Source organism: Suricata suricatta, chromosome 7 (assembly GCF_006229205.1).
Source record: "Suricata suricatta isolate VVHF042 chromosome 7, meerkat_22Aug2017_6uvM2_HiC, whole genome shotgun sequence".
Classification (NCBI taxonomy): domain Eukaryota; kingdom Metazoa; phylum Chordata; class Mammalia; order Carnivora; family Herpestidae; genus Suricata; species Suricata suricatta.
Window position 1 is genome coordinate 1350760 of NC_043706.1, and position 13145 is coordinate 1363904.

At 53.3% G+C, this 13145-nt stretch overlaps 1 long non-coding RNA gene and 1 other non-coding gene across 2 annotated transcripts; one reads left to right on the top strand and one right to left on the bottom strand.

Annotated features, from left to right (window-relative positions):
* Nucleotides 1–2282: 2282 nt before the first annotated feature.
* Nucleotides 2283–10267, top strand: LOC115295962. The gene is made up of 3 exons (XR_003910657.1): nucleotides 2283–3199; nucleotides 3371–3781; nucleotides 9057–10267. It is a non-coding gene; the product is annotated as an uncharacterized LOC115295962 (long non-coding RNA).
* Nucleotides 10268–12976: 2709 nt separating this feature from the next.
* TRNAR-CCG lies at nucleotides 12977–13049 on the bottom strand. Its single transcript has one exon. It is a non-coding gene; the product is annotated as a tRNA-Arg (tRNA).
* Nucleotides 13050–13145: the final 96 nt, after the last annotated feature.

The following is a 13145-nucleotide window of genomic DNA, read 5'->3' on the forward strand; positions in this document are numbered from 1 at the left end:
TCCCCCTGGTTCTCCATTAGGTCTCTCTTGTTTTCCTGCTAGACCTATGAGTGCAAACATATGGTTTCTGTCCTTCTCTGCCTGGCTTACTTCACTCAGCATGACACCCTCAAGGTCCATCCACTTTCCTACAAAGGGCCATATGTCATTCCCTCTCATTGCCATGTAGTACTCCATCGTGAATATATACCACATCTTCCTGATCCATTCGTCAGGGGATGGACATTTAGGCTCCTTCCATGTTTTGGCTATTGTTGACATTGCTGCTACGAACATTGGGGTACACGTGCTCCTATGCATCAGCATTTCTGTCTCTCTTGGGTAAATCCCCAGCAATGCTATTGCTGGGTCATAAGGGAGTTCTATCGATAGTTTTTGGAGGAATCTCCACACTGTTTTCCAGAGCGGCTGCACCAGTTTACAGGGAATGCCTGTTAAATGGCTTTTCTTCAGAAGCTTCCAGAGCCCCCGCCTCACAATGTCCCATGGCTCCTTGAGAGAACGTAGGTAAACTGAGTGAGCCTGGGAGCCGGGACGCAGTTGTACTGTGGTGTGACAAGTGCAGGCACAGCTCGCAGAGAGAGCTGTTCTGAGGCGCTGTGTGAGTGAAGACCTCCGAGTGAGCCGGAGAAGCCGGAGAAGGGTGTCGGGAAGTCCGATTTTAGCAGAGGGAACGTGTACACAGGCCCAGAAGGACCTAAAGGACTTCAGAGTCGTATTTGTGAAGTGTTTGCTCCAAGAATGTGGCGGGGAAGAACGCTGAGGTGATTAGTGGGGGCTCAATATGAAATGTCTACACCCGCTGTGGGGCTCAAGCTCACAACCCCGAGATCACTCTGTACGGGATGAGCCAGCCAGGCTCCGCCCCGGAAGGCTTCATTTTGTAATCTGGACTTTGTAATACTGAGGAGCTCAGTCTCCGTGCTGGGGCTGGACGGGGGCATCGAGGTCTGTAGTCTGTTCCCAGTTAACAGAATGCAAGAGTGGAATTGGACCTAAAGTTTGTATGTAGTTCCTGAGCTGGAGAGGCGTGTCAGAGAGCGGAGTTTGATCTGGTCAGCTCAAGGAAGGTGTCCTTACATGTCACGAAGGGAAAGGGTATAAGATGGTCATTCCTTCCTTTGAAATCAAGAGATTATCATCAGGAAGGGGATCAGAATAAGGCACGGGTTTGAAGGGCAACAAAATATACCCTTTTTGGGCACGAGGATTACTTTGAGAACCAGCAGACCCAGGAGAAGCCCAGAAAAGAGTACAAGTTACCCTTTTGTAAGGATGTCTTGCTCTCTGTGAGGAAGAAAAGGTCAACCACGAATCACAAGAACAAGAAGGCACTAACAAACCTTACTACTGTTCATGCCTTTGCTGGTCTTTTGTTACCGGGATGCCAGGGAAGAACTCAGAAGGGTCAAGGGAAAATTGTGTTTTCCTCCCTCACAAGCCTCAAAATTCTATACAAGCGTTTTCTGGGAGCGCCATCCATTGCTCCATGCACTGCACGTTAGGGGAAGCGATTCACGTTTCTGGAGGTTCCAGAGCCCATGTGGGTCTGCAGAGGCGTGGAAGACGAGGTAGACGAGCAAGCGGTCCAGCTGCAGAGCCCTCCTCTCGGGGGCTGGCAAGGCGCCGCGTCTGGGCGCGCCTGGAGACTTCTGGTAACAGGCTCAGCTGCTCCCGGCTTCCTGCCTGACTTCCGGCATCCACCGAGCTGTGTGTGCCGGGTGCGGGCCTCTTCCCAGCACAAAGAAGGGGTCTGCAGGCGCCCCGGGCCGTGCTGGGGGGGGGGAGCACACAACCCCGGAAGGATGGGCGCGGGGTGGGCGCGGCGAGGCCTACACGCGCTCCGGGCGCCGCAGACGCCGACTGCGGCCCAGATGGTCGTCCGGAGCGTGTCCCCGGCCGGCTGCTCTCGGGCCCACCTCTTCCAGACCCGGGGGCCGCCCAACTCTACCTCCGGCTCCGCGGCCCGGCGTCCGGCGCAGGGGGGACGCCTGCCCGAGCCCGAGGGAGGTGCGGGCGGGGCTTCGGGGGCGGGGCCTTCTGCTCGGAACGCCCCCTGCAGGCGGGCCACCGCCCCCTCCTCCCGGCAGGCCACCCCCCGCCCCTCCAGGCAGGCGGTGTCTCCTCCTCCCGGCAGGCCACCCCCCTCCCCTCCAGGCAGGCGGTCCTTCCTCCTCCAGGCGGGCTGCCGCTACGCCCCCTCCTGGCAGGCAGTCATTTCCTCCTCCAGGCCGACCAACCCCCTCCCCGCCAGGCTGGCCGTCTCTCCTCCTCCAGGCAGGCCACCACCCCCTTCCAGGCATTCCGTCTGCCTCCTGCAGGCAGGCTGTCCCCCTCCAGCCGGGCTCCCGGGTGTGTCGCACGAAAGACGCGGAACCCGAGACCTTCCTGTTTCTCCCGTGTCGAGCCCCAGAATTACTTGGAATTACTGATCATCTGTCCTCTTGGCTCCCAGCCTGTTGGTCTGTGACGTCAGGGACGTGGTGTTAGGGGGAGCGGGCAGGGCCTGGAGCCGGGTCCCCCCCCTTACCACACTGTCCCCATCAGAGAATAGAGGTCCCCGCCTCCGAAGCAGCACGTCCTGCAGGAACGCGGACGGACAGACTGGGCGACCCCGCACCGAAGCCGTCTGCACCGGGAGGGACCCCAGCGCTGACCTTCCCCACCTCCCCCTCATCGTAACATTAAACATCACACCCGGGGGAGGGGGGATCTGATGTTAGTACACGGCCCGGGACCCCGCCTCCATCTGCTCGATCTTCACCCCTCTCCCGCCCACCTGTCCCGGGGGAGGGGGTCCGCCTGAGCCCACCACCGGTCCGCCGCCGCCGTGGGCGCGGGCATCAGCCCCAGCACCGCCGGCCCGACGCGAGCAGGTCCTGTGCCAGGCGAGCCCAGGGCCCTGCTAGGCATCAGAAGCGCATCAGAAACCGAGGGTGTGCCCGTGATGTTGCAGAGACGGCGAGCTCAGCCCCTGCGCCGAGGTAGGCGTGCAAATGGTTAGTAACGCGGCACCTGTCAGTCCTAACGGGCGGCCGAGCAAATCTTCGTGGGATCCCGGAGGGAGGCCAGCTAATTCACCGGGCAGCAGGAACGCAGGAATCTCTCCCTATCTGGGAATTCGAGTTTATGGCCTCTTGTCTCTGACAAGTTTTCTTGGCTCATGGACAGCTTCGCTGGAAATTGTTTTCGGTAGCATGTAAGTAATTTTAGCATTTATTTTCTAATACTATTTCCGTGTCATTTCCTGAGTCAGCCTGTATCTGGGATCTAGCTGGTCGTGTTCAGAGCGCTCCCTGCTTCCTTGCCACACTGGAAAGAACCTGGAGGGAGGGTAACACCTCTGTGTGGGGGCATTTCAACCCAGCAGAGCCTGAAGCCAAGCCAAGCTTGGCCCCCAACTTCCCAGAGGAGCCCGTGGGGCTTGTGACACTGAAGGTGGAGAAGGATGGACATATTTGGAAACGAGAATTCAACGTGGGGAGGAAGAATCTTATTCAGGCCGTTTTGCTGTCCAGAGACCCTTGGACCCCTTGCTCTGAGTCTCACCAGCTCCGCGAGCTGTGCCGCCAGTGGCTGCGGCCCTAGACGCGCAGCAAGGAGCAGATCCTGGAGCCGCTGGTGCTGCAGCAGTTCCTGACCATCCTGCCCACGGAGCTCCAGGCCCGGGCGCGGGAGCAGCACCCGGAGAGCGGGGAGCAGCACCCGGAGAGCGGGGAGCAGGCGGTGCCGCGCTGGAGGACCTGGACAGGCAGCTGGACTGCATGAGGCCAGCCAACAGGTGGGGGAGACTGTGCGCTGTCCTCGGGGAGAGGGTTTACGTCTCTGCTCCGGGGAGGCACCTGCCCAGAAGTGCAGCGTGAAGAGGTTTCGGGTTTCTCTAAACAAACACAGAATGCTAGCTTCCAATTTTGTTCTTGTCCTGCCGGTATTTTCTGGGAAATTTTTCTGACCTCCAAGATTCTTCACTCTAATTGAAACCCTCCAAAGACAGGCACAGCGTGCAGTGCTGCCTGGCAAATACCTAGCTGCCAAAAGGAATACAGAAAATGACTTTTTCAACCTCTTCATTGCAAGGTCAGCTTTCTGAATAGAGGGTTCTGGTGCCCAGTAATGCCTAGAATGTGTGCAGGGACAGAGACTCAGATCTGGTGCCCATAGGAGGGACAGAGTGTGGAGCCGGGAGGTCAGCCACACAAATCCTCACTAGGAGGTTCTATGCCGAGAAGCCAGAGAGACCAGGCGTGGATGGCTGCTGTGTTTGCTGCTGCTGCTGCTGTTTTCTTTTGAAGTTTACTTATTTTGAGAGAAAGAGAGTGTGTGAGTGGAGGAGGAGCAGAGAGAGGGAGGCACAAAATCCGAAGCAGGGCCCAGGCTCCGAGCCGACAGCACAGAGCCGGATGCGAGGCTTGAACTCCTGAACTAGGAGATCATGCCCTGAGCTGAAGCCAAGAGTGGGAGGTTTAACTGACTGAGCCATCCAGGTGCCCCACATAAGTTTTATTTTAAATTAAAGTATTGTTGGGGAACCTGGTGGCTCAGTTGGTTAAACGTCGAACTTTGGCTCAGGTCATGATCTCACAGCCTGTGGGTTCAAGCCCCACGTCAGGCTCTGTGCTGGCAGCTCAGAGCCTAGAGCCTGTTTCACATTCTGTGTCTCCTCTCTCTGCCCCTCCCCTGCTCACTCTCTGTCAGTCTCTCAAAAACAAAGACACACTCACACACAAAATAAAGTGGTGCCGTTTTCTTCAGATAGATGTTGCACACTATTAGATTTATACGTAAGCATTTTATTATTTTGGTATCGATGTAAATGGTATTGTGTTTCTCATCTGAAATTCCAGTTGTTCATTGCTGAGACACAGGAAAGTGAGTGACCTCTGTGTATGGACCTGATCTGTCGACCTTGCTGTTTATAATCACCTGTTAGTTCCTGGAGTAGATTCTTTTCCTTGACTTTCTGAGACTTCATGTATAGATTATCCTTTCCTCTGTGAATAAGGACAGTTTTGTTTCTTCCCAATCTCTATCCATATAACTTCCTTGTCCTGTCCTGCTGCAGGAGTGTGGACGGTGTGGGAAAGCACCTGGCTTCTCACCATTGCGTAGATGTAAGCTCTAGGGTTCCTCGTCATCCTGAAAACGCTCCCTTCTCTTCCTACCTGCTGAGAGTGGTTATGATGGAAGAGTGTTCTGGTTTTTCCAGATGCTTTTTCTGTTCATCTTGTCTGGCCCGTTGCTGTGATCAGTTACACAGACCTGCCTTCAAACGCTGGGCCAGCCTCGTATGTCTGGAAGCAAGCGACGGTGTACCGTTCTTCTCATACACTATTGGGGTTGATTCGCTGGTATTTTGTTGAGAACTTTTGCATCTGTGTTCATGAAAGATATTGTAGTTTCTCTTTCTATGACATCTTCATCCAACTGTGGCATTAAGGTGATGCTGGCCTCTCAGAATGAATTAGGAAGTGCTCCCTCTGCTTCTGTCTTCTGGAGGGAAAAATAGAGGATTGTACCATTTATTCCTGAAATGTTTGCTAGAATTCACTGGTGAAACTTTCTGGGCCTAGTGCTTTCTTTTTGTTTTTTGTTTTTAATTTATTTAATGTTTTATTTATTTTTGAGAGAAAGAGAAACAGCATGAGCAGGGGAGGGTCAGAGAGAGAGGGAGACACAGAATCGGAAGCAGGCTCCAGGCTCTGAGCTAGCTGTCAGCACAGAGCCTGATGCGAGGCTGGAACCCACGAACTGTGAGATCATGACCTGAGCCAAAGCTGGATGCTCAACCGACTGAGCCACCCAGACGCCCCTAGTGCTTTCTTTTTGGAGGATATTAATGATCAGTTCAGGTGATTTCTTTCTCCTCATGTGAGGCTTGGTGGGTTGTGTCCTGGATTGGATCAGGCTCCTGGAGTCTCCCATCCTGGGAGTTCATTCCCTGCCATCTCCTCCCAGCGTTTTGGCCACGAGGTCCTGTCTGTAGCCAACCTACCTAACGGCTTTCAGGTTCCACCATTCAGGTCCTGTCCCTTGGGACGCAGCCCATGAGCACCTCTGCGCGGGGCTGGGGGTGGCAGCTCCCAGCTAAGCATCGGACTCTTGATTTCGGCTCCAGTCATGTTCCCAAGGTCATGGAATTGAGCCCCTCGGTGGGCTCTGTGCTGAGTGTGGAGATTCTCTCCCTCTGTCCCCTCCCCCAGTAGAGCTCCGTCAAAAGTTAAAAATACAAATAAAATCCCAACGTAGGGGCACCCAGCTGGCTCCCTCGGTTGGTAGAGCACATGACTCTTGATCTCGAGGTCATGAGTTCACGCCCTGTGGGAAATAAACTTAGGGACCCACCAGCTTACACCAATGGGTTAACAAGGCATAAAGAGGGACAGAGCCATAGAATCCCACACCTGAGTTTGGGTAAACAAGAGAAGCACCCCAGAATAGGGAGGTGCAAAGGCACCAAAAACAGGGAAGGTGCAAAGGGTCCCCAGAATAGAGAGGGGGCGCAGAGCCCCCAGAATCGAGGGGGAGGGACAAAGGCAAGACTACACCCCGGGCAGAGCACCCCCAACTCAGTGCTGTAGCCAGTACCGTCTGTACATCTGTGTCCGAAAGGACGTTTCCAGAATGCCTCAGGAACTGTGCACACATTGCTTCTGGAAGGTTCCGACGCCCCAGCCCTTCCCTTGTCTAAGCATCTGGACTCGTGTTTTGAGAGCCGCATCCACCTGTGCTCCGTGGAGCTTTCTGGACGCCTGGCTCGGAGGTAGACACTCAGAGGTAGTGCTCCCCTTGGTCGGAGCACTCACCACATTGCATTGCACCTGCGTGCTTTCTGTGCGCCCGTCCCTCCCAGAGCGTCTTGTTTATGTTGGGGACACAGCATGGAACCGTGCAAGCTTGGTGCCGCCACTGTCCAGTGTGTAACACACACAACCACGGCATCCTAAGAGCCAAGAGAGTTTCTAGAAATATCGAGTAACATTTCTTTATCTTTTCTAATGTTTCGCTTGCACCACCAGGGGGGTCGTGTAAGGATGCAGCTGACTGCTTGGTGGCCTTGGACAAGCACACACCAGGGTGCCAGGGACGGGATCCCTCCTTAAATTGTGCGCCCCAAGTGCCTCACTTGCCTCACCCCAGCTCTGGTCCTGATCTGGGTTGAATTTCTGAAGGATCAATGAGAATGAAGAAAAGACAGCAGAGAAAACAAACATGGAAAAGGCACAGTTGAGGGGAAGAGATGATCTTTCTTGAAACTGGAAGTCACTGACTGTGATGGGAGGAGTAGGGAAGAGTCAGGGGGTAGGCGCCCGAGAGGGTGTGTAAGGGCTAAGCTGGGCTGACGTGACTCTTGGTCCGCAGGTGTGAGTGCGGGCAGGTTAGGGTCTCGCCAGCGACTCACGTGCGCCACGCGGGAGGCGTCAGGGCGGCGGTTGCTATTCTGTCCCAGTGACTTGGTAGTGATGGGTAGATGTGTGGCAGACAGAAAAAGACACCCTCTAAGGGTGAGGCCCTGCGGTCCCACCCGCTCTCATCATGCCTTTCCTCTCCCTGGCGTGTTCTCCTCACAGCTAAGAAGGTTTGCACAATTATGGACGCTTTCCGACTCTCGGCGGGAATCCAGCGGCCATGGATTCGCTGATGTGAAGCACACAGGAGTGTGCGGGTGCCTTGAGAGCGAGGGGGGGGGTGGTCTGGAGAGCCGGCGTCACCGCAGGACGGGATGGGCCTGGGGGACCTGGCCCCGCCCAGGTGGGAGGATTTGTTACCAAGGTAACATCTTGTCAGTGAAACTATTCTGTTCTGTATAGAACTATGATACAGCATTGAATTTCCCAAGGTTTCCTCTACCCAGGAGGTGGTCAATGTACTCAACTTGTCTGTGAAATGGCCTTTCTTCACTTACTACTGTGCTTATTTATTTATTTATTAATGTTTATTTGAGAGAGTGCGGGTGGGGAGGGGGCAGAGGGACACGGAGGGAGAGCCTCCCGAGCAGGCTGCAAGCTGACGAGGCCTTGGACCGGGGAACCGAGAGATCAGGACCTGGGAAGTCGGACGCTCTCGGCTGAGCCACCCAGGCGCCCACGCGTCTTCTTTTACAAGAAGCTAAGAAATAGGACTCCCCGTCTCAAACTGGAATCAACTTTTAATTAAAAGGAAACCGCAGAGCAAATCACACGAAACAAAACGGTTGGTTTCTTCAAGCAGCAGGTGGGCCGCACCTGCGCCAGTGCGCGGTGGCTCCCAGCCAGGGCATGGCCGCCTCTGGTCCGCGCCTGCAGGGATCTTCGGGGCACGCTTCGGCCGCCGCGTGGGCTTCGGGGGCGGGGCCAGAAGCCCCACGTCCCGGGGTCTCGCCTGACAGGCCCTGGTGCGGAGACTACCCCGGAGTGGGGCGCGAAGGGAGAATTTTCCATCTAACATGCTAGCTCGATCCTTGTGGGAAACACTGCAGTAAAGAATGGGGATTATTTCCAACCCAGGGAGTTCAAGTTTGTTCATTGAATTAAGCTTGAGCTACAAGTAAGACTGAGCTTCACCAGGCACTTTTGTCAAAGGTGACACAGCGCTTCTAATGCCACGCAGTGGGATGAACCCATTAGAGACGGTGCCACGAGGCTGCGTGGCTCTGGTGCCCGGGCGCCCACGCGAGGAAACCCAGTGTGAGCCTGTCGGGGCCTCAAGGTTGTGAACTGAAACCCAAGGAGGCGTCGAGCTACAGCCAGTCGGTCCTCCCTTGGCTCCTGGCTCAGCTGCGGGGGGCCTCCCTGGCTGCCTCGGCTCGGGGCCAGCCTGGTTCCAGGCCACCTGCGCCCCAGTCAGCTCCAAGAAGGCGCCATATGCCTCCGTTTATCTTCTATTCGCTGCGAAGAGACACGATGCGTGTGTTCCCCTGAACTGATGACCGATGTCTCTGTAGGGAGGTGGGCTTGTAATGATTGGGGAAAACCGAAGTGCGGCTCAGGGCTGGTCGCGGGGGCGTTGTCAGTCAGCCGTCATTGTCACTGGTTTTCTCTTCTGATGAAACTCAACAAGCAGCTTCACTTGTTTTCCAGACAAAGCCGCCGCCTCGTTTCACCCCCGACGGCACAAGTTCTGGTGTTAGAACCTGCGCAAGCCCCCCACAGCCGTGAAAATAAAGATCCTGGGCCCACCGCACAGCTCTGCGTGGAGTCCATGGTCCTGTCGTCCCTGTGAGCCTTCTTGGTGTCCCTTTGGCCAGACCCCGGGCTCCGCCGGCCTGGGGACAGAGAAGCATGGGGAGACCTCGCCACCTTCTGGCACGTGGGGACCACGTGCACTCCCCACCTGCTGTGCGTCTGTGACGCCGCTGTCGTGTCTCCCTCACACACAGCCGATCTGCAAGCCCCTCTGCATCCTCCTCTGTGCCCCCGCGGCCCCTGTGATGTTACAGTCACACGTCCACTCGGCTCTCTTCCTCTCTAGGTTCACGTCCTTGAAGAAGGAATCATGTCTTGCATTCATCTTCATATTATCAGCGTTGAGCATTAAGACCCAGAAAAAAGTACCGATGCGTGTTCGTGTTTCCTGCCGTGCATCTAACTCTGGTCCTGAGGTTTACTGCCTCTCTCCCCCTCCCCGCCTGGCAGGGGGGCCACAGATCCCTGGCTAGCTCCTATTTTCCGGGCGATTCCCCTCAGCTCCTGCACCCCAGCTCTCCGCACCCTGAGCAGACACCCCCTTAGACGCCTGTTCTAAATCTTTGGAAACTTATTCTAAACTGCTTCTTTGAAATCTCACTCTTCCCAGCTCAACTATAGTTTCACTCAGTACTAACTTATTAAAATAAAACTTCCCCACCCACAGGGAGGCTCAGTCTAGCTGTAGACTCGGAGTTGCCTAAGGAGCAAAATGCAGTTACGTACACTCTTTACAGTACTGTGTGCAGACATTGGAAAGACAAATATGGGACAGTACTTGAAGTCATCTTATATGATGAAAATCTCCAAGAGGGCAGAAGCCTGGGCCCTTAGTTTTTACCCCAAATGACCTTTGTTTTGAACACCTTTTGTTCTGTGTAATCTGATATGACTACTTCATAACTAGTTATTTTCAATAGGATATGATATGTTTTAGCTAAATATGAAGCTGTAGGTCTGAAACTACACCTCTTTTAAAAAGCATAATCATTAACATCTAAAGTATCAAAGCAAAAGAAAAAGCATTTTAAATATCAGAACTGAAAAGCATGTGACCAAAGAATGAAAATCCTTAAACTAAGTATATCTAATTTTGTGGGAACTCATTGCATGGTCTGCTTTTTCCTTCTTTCCTTACAGATGTGTGAAAACATTATCACATGCATTTTCGGTGTTTATATTTAAAACCCAGTGTCCTCTGCTGATAGAGCTTTTCAGCTGCCCTCCGTCTCCCCCCTTCCTCATTCTCTCTCTCTCTCTCTCTCTCTCCCCCTCTCTCTTTATCATAACCTCTGGCACCCAACATGGTGCTTCAACCCACAACCCCAAGATCACACACTTTCCTACTGAGCCAGCCAGGCGCCCTTCTTTATCCTTTAGAAGAATAGACCTCTTGGCACAATGAAACTTTAGAAACAATAAGCATTTAGGTGGACAGTGCTTTCGGACAACCCATGAATTTTCAAAGAAATAGTAGTAACTCTCGCTGGGGGCCATCACTTCGCTGTCCCCAGCATTCAACCCCAGACCAGTTCTCCATATGTCCTTGGGTCTTCACGCAGAGCACCTTGCCTGTAAATTAATCCAGTGGGAGGCAAGGCCCCATGGGTATGGAGTGAATGTAACGAGGTAGCTCTGCCCTGGCAGCGGGAGGCTCCGGCAACCACAGCATGAGTGTGCAAACGTGACTTCTCTCTGGATCGTTAGGCCAGGTTTCTTTCTTTCTTTTAAGCTTATTTATTTTGAGAGAGAAAGTGAGAGTACCGTCCAGGGAGGGGCAGAGAGCGAGGGAGAGAGAGAGAGCATCCCAAGCAGACTCTGGGCTGTCAGCACAGAGCCCAACATGGGGGCGATCTTACCAATGGTGAGATCGTGACTGAGCCGAAATCAAGGCGCTTACCCGACTGAGCCACCCAGGTGCCGTTCGGCCAGGCCTTTTTAGTAGAGAATTCAAGAACAAAAATGTCAAGAACTCAAGGCTCAGTAAAGGCTAAGGTAACCGATATGTACCAGTAGGTGGTACTGACGTAAGGACAGACATACTGACCAGTGGAAGACAATTTAGAGTCCAGACTAAGAAACAAATAATCCAAGTAAAAAAAAATGGGCAGAAGACACGAACAGACATTTCTCCAAAGACATCCAAATGGCCAACACACACCTGAAAAGATGCTCAACGTCATTCATCATCAGGGAAACACAAATCAAAACCACAATGGGATGCCACCTCACAGCTGTCAGAAGGACTAAAATAAAAAATGCAGAAACAACAAACATTGGTAAGGATGTGGAGAAAAAGGAACATTCGTGCATTGTCTGTGGGAATGCAAACTGGTGCAACCACTGTGGAAAGCAGTATGGTGGGTCCTCAGAAAGTTAAGAATAGAACTACCCTATGATCCAGCAATAACACTACTGGGTATTCACCCCCCAAATACAAAAACACTCATTCAAAGGGATATGCGCACCCCTATATTACTGCAGTTTTATTTACAGTACCTAAATTAGGGAAGCAGCCCAAGTGCCTGTTGATAGATGAATGGATAAAGGATATGTATGTACAATGAAATATTACTCAGCCACCAAAAGAATGAAATCTTGCCAGTTGCAATGACCTGGATGGAGCGAGGGAGTATTATGCTAAGCTAAATAAGTCAGAGAAAGACAGATATCTTACTCATATGTGGAATTTAAGAAATAAATGAACAAACGTGGAAGAGAGGGAAAGAGAGAGTCCCAAGCAGGCTCCACACTGTCAGTGCTGAGCCCAACATGGGGCGCAAAGTCACTGACCGTGAGATCATGACCTGAGCCAAAATCAAGAGTCAGACGCTCAACCGACTGAGCCACCCAGGTGCCCCCTGAATTTGACTACTAATTAGATACTTTATAGAAGTGGAATCATATAGCATTTGTCTTTTTGGTGACTGGCTTATTTCACTTAACAAACTGCCCTCAAGGTTTAGGCGTGCTGCAGCCTGCAACAGGATTTCCTTCCTTTTTGAGACTTGGTGATACTCCATTGTGTGTAAGTACCACATCTGTTTATCCATTTATCCTTCCAAGGACACCTGGGTTTCTTCCACCTCCCGGCCATCGCGAATAGTGCAAACATCTCTTTGACACCCTGCTTTCACTTCTGGATATACACCCAGGCGTGGAATTGCTGGATCGTATTTTTAACGCTCGTTTTTAAACAGTTTGAGGAACCTCCATGCTTTTCAGACCCATTTACAGCGTTTGCTCTTTTGCTGAAACTGGAGTCACTGCGGTTAGACTAATGCGAGTCGATCGGAAGGACAGTTGGGTCTGGGATGGAAGCCTTTGATGGCTTCTCTCTGGGGTCATTGCTTGGGAGGTGGTGGCGTTCCGGGTCTGGCAGGAAGCGAAAATCTGGAGAACCGCGATTGCAAACCATGTTCGGAGCCACGGCTATAGGGAACCCCAGTCAGAGGTCTTGTTCCCAGAAATGTAACGCAACCTTGCCCCCTTTCATTGGCTTTTTTAGTGACCCCTTCATTCCTCCCCCAACAAAAATGTTCAGTAATGTCAGCGTGGGGAAGACCAGGTGCTTCCAGAACATGCACCTGAGGAAGCCCGTCTCCTTCCCCGGACGTGCAGGAAATTGTGGTCACGGTGTTTCTGTTGCCTGGTGTCACGTGACGGGTCTACTGGAAAGAAGGCTCCTTGAGGACAGAGCTGCTGGTTCGTGCGTGAGGCACCTGTCACCCCGGAGGACATCGCACCTGTCACCCCACCTGTCACTCCGCGGGCATTCGCTGGTTAAATGAGGAGGAAAAGGCGGAGGAAAACAGCGACCACGAAGGGACTCGAACCCTCAATCTTCTGATCCGGAATCAGACGCCTTATCCATTAGGCCACGCGGCCGGCCGACGGGTCGCCCCCGTCAGGCTCGGCATGAAGGGTCAGCCGCGGGCGGAGCGGGTCCGAGGCCGAGGTTCTGCAGCCGCCTCGCGGGGCGCA